The sequence below is a fragment of the Mobula hypostoma genome, chromosome 4 (genome assembly GCF_963921235.1).
Source record: "Mobula hypostoma chromosome 4, sMobHyp1.1, whole genome shotgun sequence".
In the NCBI taxonomy this organism is placed as follows: domain Eukaryota; kingdom Metazoa; phylum Chordata; class Chondrichthyes; order Myliobatiformes; family Myliobatidae; genus Mobula; species Mobula hypostoma.
Genome location: NC_086100.1, coordinates 86,495,978 through 86,501,977, shown reverse-complemented (window position 1 = coordinate 86,501,977; position 6,000 = coordinate 86,495,978). Strand labels below are relative to the sequence as shown.

The 6,000-nt window shown below is 41.9% G+C and overlaps 1 pseudogene; it reads right to left on the bottom strand.

The window, feature by feature from the left end:
• Positions 1 to 1,971: 1,971 nt before the first annotated feature.
• LOC134345968 (alpha-1,4-N-acetylglucosaminyltransferase-like) lies at positions 1,972 to 5,715 on the bottom strand (annotated as a pseudogene).
• Between the last annotated feature and the right edge of the window lie 285 nt (positions 5,716 to 6,000).

Here is a 6,000-nt window from a genome sequence, read left to right as displayed (position 1 = left end):
TCTCTGGCTTACCAGTGAGATTTAGCACATGGTCTCTAGAATTCCTCTTTCTGAAGTCAATGATGAGATCCTTGGTTTCATTGACACTGTGTGTGAGGCTGCTATTGCAGCAACATCTAACCAGGTCTTCTTTCTCTCTCCTTATACTGACTCAATATCAGCCATGGTTCACAGTATTGTCAGCAAATTTATCTATGTTATCACAGTTGTGGGTGTAAAGATAGCATGTAGCACTGAGGTACATCTGTGTTGATTATCAGTGAGGAGGAGATGTTGTTACAGATCTGTTCTGACTGAGGTCTGCCGATGATTGTGGTCAATGCTGAGGTATTACCACTGAAAAGCAGCCTGATGCACTGCTATACCGGTAGTCCTGAACTGTGTAGGGAGTCAGTGAAAAGGCATCTGCTGCTGATCTGTTGCAGTGATAGGCAGATGAAGTGGATCCAGGTCATTTCTGAGGCTGGAATTGACTTGTGCCATAACGATCCTCTTGAACCTCTTGGTTACGGTGGATCTAAGTGGTGAGAGATGGTAGTCATTGAGGAAGACCACCGTGCTCCTCTTGGACACTGATAGATTCACTACCCTTTTGAACAGGTGAGAAAATCAGACCACAGATGTGAGAAGTGTGAGAAGCTTTTGGAAACACCAGCCCATTGGTCTGCACAGATCTTCAGCACTCAGCGAGGTGCTCTGTCTGGGCTGGAAGTTTCTGACTACAGAAACTAAACAGTCATAAATAGGGTGGGTTGTCAGAGTTTTTTTTCCCAGGGTAGAAATGCCAAACTCATGTGAGAATATCTTTAAGGTGAGGAGCAAAACAGAAAGGAGATTTACAAGGGAAGGACTTTACACAGAGAGTGGTAGGTTCTAGGGAAGCACTGCCTGTGGAAGTGGTGGATGCAGATATGACAGCAGTGAGTCAGAAGCATTGAGACAGATACAGGAACAGAGGGAATGAAATGATATAGACAGAATGCAGACAGACAGGACTATTTCAATTGGCATCATGGACATATTTTACAACAAAAGGTTCTCAGATCCACTTAGAGAGGCAGAACTACACAAATCCCTATTAACTACTTAGAATGACAAATTGATGTTTATTAGGACAGAGCAGGGCAAGTATAAAGATACTTATCTGGGTAGGTGTGGGCCCCTCTCACTGCAGTACACCTCCCACTTGATTCGCGGTGCTGTTCATGACAAACGCCTTGCAGAACTACCCCCAAACCCCGAGACTGCTCACATTTTATACCCTTTCCAATAATATGCAATGCTGCAGTAAGTGAACCAATACAAGGCACCAGCTGAAGCAATTGAATCAGAACCATTTATGACTTGTCGCCACTCGTCATGAGTCCCACCCCTATGTTGATCGAACTTTCATGTTCCCATGGTAGTAATACATTTCCATGGTTGTACACCCATAGTAGTAATCAAAGTTCTTTTACGTTCAAGGCCACAGCAGTGGTGAGGCATTTGATAAGCACAAAGATGCACTAATCCTTTACATTACAGGTCATTGCAGACATTGTGGGCTATTCCTGTACAGCACACTTCCGTGTTCTGTGTATGTTCTATGTTTTAACCTCAGCAATGAACCATTAGGATTTCTTAAACCTCAGACGTTGCTCTTCATTAAATTGTAGAAAATAAACCTGATTTTATTTGACATCTGCTGAAAACACTTTGCACTGGAAAATATGGAAGAACAAGCTTGAGAAAAAGTAGAGAGAACATCTGGAATCCCCTGGTTAAGATTTTTACTGCTATGCAATAGGTATTTCATTTTAGCAACTCTGTAAAAGCACTATGTTCTCCTTTTAGGATGTATTGGCTCTGGCTAAAAGATAAGGGGCTATGATCTTCAACTTAAGAATGTTGTGTCAGCCAATCAGGAGGAAGTTCGAGAGAGTGGAGCGGAGAGAGATTTGTGACGGACGGATTTTTTTTTGGCAGGAGCTGCGAAGTACAGGAGGGAAGATAGCTGAGAATGCCATTAGAAGGAGAGTCCCCATTTCACCAAGTGCTTTGTGCATATGAATAGCTACAAGGAGAAAGGGCCAATGCTCTCGTTGGTTCGAGATGGATTTCCAGCGAAGTTCGGAATGCGGTGTGTGCTTTCCTGCAGACTGTGGGTCCAGCATGTGAGTGAAAAGGACAACTTCAGGATGAGCTCCAACTTGATGTGCACATTTGGACTCAGTTAACTGTAATAGGCCCTTTGCTATTTCTTTTCTTTCTCCTACTAACTGTTCCATAAAGCTTAAATTTGTAAATATACTATCTTTAAAATTTTATACTGTATACGTTCTGCTATTTTGTGCTGATTGACAGTTGTGTATGGGCAGTATTTACACAGCATTAGCTCAAATCGAGGTTTCTTTAATCAGAACATCACGATGTTTCCGTTTGACTGAACCCCAAATCGTATCGACCCTGGATGTATATTATTTATGAAAGATGGCCTTCTCACCACTAAGTCCTGTGGCTGTTAGCAGAGCCGGCTAACGAGCCTCGTTTGCATACGAGCCTGGGGAGGGGGTTGCACATGTTTCAGCTGTGCTAAGCCTCAGATGTTAGCTGCAATTCATGCTCAATAATGAATGGCAGCAATGGTATGTCATGTGAAACATCATTTGGCGTATGACAGGAAAATTGATTTTGGTCTTTATTGTCTCACGTACAAGATTCATAATCAGCTGAAGGCCATATCTGTGTAACAAGTGATCCAGTGGTGAACAAGAAGTCCAGGTGCTTATTTCAGAGGGTCATCACCTGTACAAAGAGACATTTCCTGACAAATCTAGGTTCACAGATGGGAAAATGACTGCTGTGGCAGGACTTGCATACCATCACTTCTTACAAGGTGAAACCAGGTTGCACATGTTATGCCATGGTTACGTACCCCGTAACTGGGTTGCCAAACCAGCAGAAATGGATCACTCAGTTGGAGTCTGGATTACTAGAACTAAGAAAGTTTTATTAAAGAAACAAGCAACACAGTACTCTAATCAAAAGGATAATAAATGCAACAGTTCAGCAATGATAAACACACATGTACACAGAATTAGGATAACAGGATCAATCAAGCTCTATCGTCGTCTAGGGGTAAATGACCAGTTTCAAAGTGACGCAAAGTTCAGTTCAATTGAGTTCAGTTCAGTTCACAGTAATCACTGCCGTGGGAGATGGACAGTGGGGGGAAGGAGAGAGAGAGCAAAAACGAATGAATATTCAAACGGCTTCCACACAGACCTTCGATATTCTTCGCAGTCAGCTTTTGGGCGAGCCCTTTGTGATGTCTTCTGAAGTCACCGACCGTGACCCCTCCGTTTCCAGATACGATCGTTTCTCTGCGGTGAACCTGGCACCCAGGCAAGGGCGGACACACACCAGGTTCCCGCCGATCGTACCTTTCTACCCTGTGCGTCTATGGCTTGGTCCCGCGACCAGCCCTTCAAAACCTCCCACCGATTTGTGGGAGACGCACCGCTTCCAGGGTCTCGTTACCTCGGGGTGTCGTGTGTGCCTTGCCTTAGCGAACCTGTCCCTTTTTATCCCCCTGCTGGGGTATCGCCTGTCCATCACTTCAAGCAGTTCAGGGTTCAAAGGGGGGCTGATCTTGACAGCTCTCCTTCCGTCCCTTAATTAACATCTCCAAATGCTGCTCCATTGTTTTCCTTATCTCTCTTTCTCCTGAAGACAGGTGGCAGACCAACTGCTGATCCCACTGGTGCCAGCGCAGGACAGCTAACATCTTAATCTATGTGTATTCTTGTCACACCACGAACAAGAGAAAATCTGTAGATGCTGGGAATCCGAGCAACACCTACAAAACGCTGGATGATCTCAGAAGGCCAGGCAGCATCTATGGAAAAAAGTACAGTCAACATTTCGGTTGTAACCAGTGGCTGATAACAGAGCATCCTTCAATAAGGCGAACGCTTTGACCTGCTTCTGTGGTGCAACACCTCATGGAAGGAAATATCAACTCCACTCGTTATTGGTGTGATCACAAAAAGACTTCCTGGAAAGAAAAGGGCAGTCAACAAACTGATAACTGAATGTACAAACTTCAATATGACATCCATTTGAGAGTGCCTTGTAGATTTGACATTTTCCATTATAAATTTCCAGGTGCCATAATACTTGTGAATTTCAGATTTGTCGCAATTCAATGAACTCTGACTGTAAGAAAGGAATTAGCAAAGCATGATTGTTTAACTTACAGTAGCTGACTTTTAATTGTCAAGCATAAACTGAGCTGTGTTGGACTAGAAATCAGATGCACTTGGTTCTGCTATTGTCACGAATATATTCTTCCAAATTCAAAAAAAATTACATATTGATAATTCTAAATGAGGCAATGCAAAGTCCCTGATTATCCCAAAGATTTTCTCATACAATATTTTATCACTTGAAATGCTGTTGCTTTTCAGTTTAATGGTGAGTTGACTGTGGAATAGCTACTGCCTTGTCTCTGTCTGTTGTCCTCACCACCAATGTACATCACACAAACATGGGGTCAGAAATTAGTTTTTGATTCTGATAGTAATTACATCGAATAGGACGGCATCCAGATCTAAACAGTTGCCAGCATTTCAAATTTTTTCAAAATAAAAGCATTGTGTATTGCAATATGGTCGAAAGAGTTTTATCTATCTTTAGACTATAATTTTGGAAAATCTGTCGATTTGATTTTGTCCCTCATTGTATAGTATCAGATCCTAATCATGAAGTGCTATTGCTGGATTGAATTATTTTTTGTTTGTATTTGGACAATGCAACTGAAAACTCGTTCCATTAATGATGCACTTCCAGCTAACAACATTTTTTATTGCTGATATTCATTAAGTTCCAGACACGGGCTCCATACATAGTTCTATATCCTCCTTTCTCCAGGGAGCAAAGTGCATTTCTCATTTTCGGAAGGTGATTGGGTAGAATTGATTTGTGATCTATTAAGGGACGCTGCTGCACTTCCTCCCAGTGAAGGAGTTTGGTTTCTCAGTGCTGCACACTTTTTCAGCACACAGATGAACAGTTTTGACCCCAAAGATATTCAATGTAGCTGGCGACAAAATCTTCCATGCAATTTCACAAAAAAAGATTATGCGTGTTCTGGAAATCCATTGCCCCTTTACTGACAAATTTTATGCTCTGTGGACAGGTGAAGCTATCAAATAGCATTGCCTTCAGTGATAATGTCTGTATCCAGGTAGATGCCCTTGTATTTCCAGTTAACCTGCAGCCATCAGCAAGCACATGGGTCGAATAAATCTCCTTTTCTGGATTTATCTGTCATAAAGAGCAAAGAAAACTTTAATTCATTATATTAATTTCCATTTTTTCAAAGCATCTTTTCTCCAGTCCTACACACAAAATGCTGGAGGAACTCAGCAGGCCAGGCAACATCCATGAAAGGAGTAAACAGTCGATGTTTTGGATTTCGGCCTGAAACATCAACTGTTTACTCTTTTCCATAGATGCTGGGTTCATCCAGCATTTTGTGTGTATTACTTCAATTTCCAACATCTGCTGATTTTCTCTTGTTTCTGCCTCTCCAGTCCTTATGTTCTTCCTGAAACTAAAATTCCTTTGGCAGGTGATCCCAGTTTGCAGTGATATTTATCTCCCTTCTTTTCATTGTAGTCTTGTCAAGACAAGCAAAAGCACGGCAATGTTATGCTCATTGCTTACCATCATTCTTGCCTGCGAAAGAGAACTACTGTTTCAAATGATACTGGAAAGGAGTGGTATTCATTTAATATTGCTTTCAGCTGTGGTGTTGATATTTTACTTTCAGTTTCAGAGTTTTAATTAGCAACCGTGTTGGCCTAACATTTATTATTTTCCTTTTCTTTAAAATTTTACAATTCTCATTCAAGTCAGTGAACTGTTGACCCAGTTCAGTGTCTCTTTCTCTGCACTTGGGCCATATGTAAACACTCTGACAGCAGGTCACAACCAGACAAAATGAACCCAGCATAC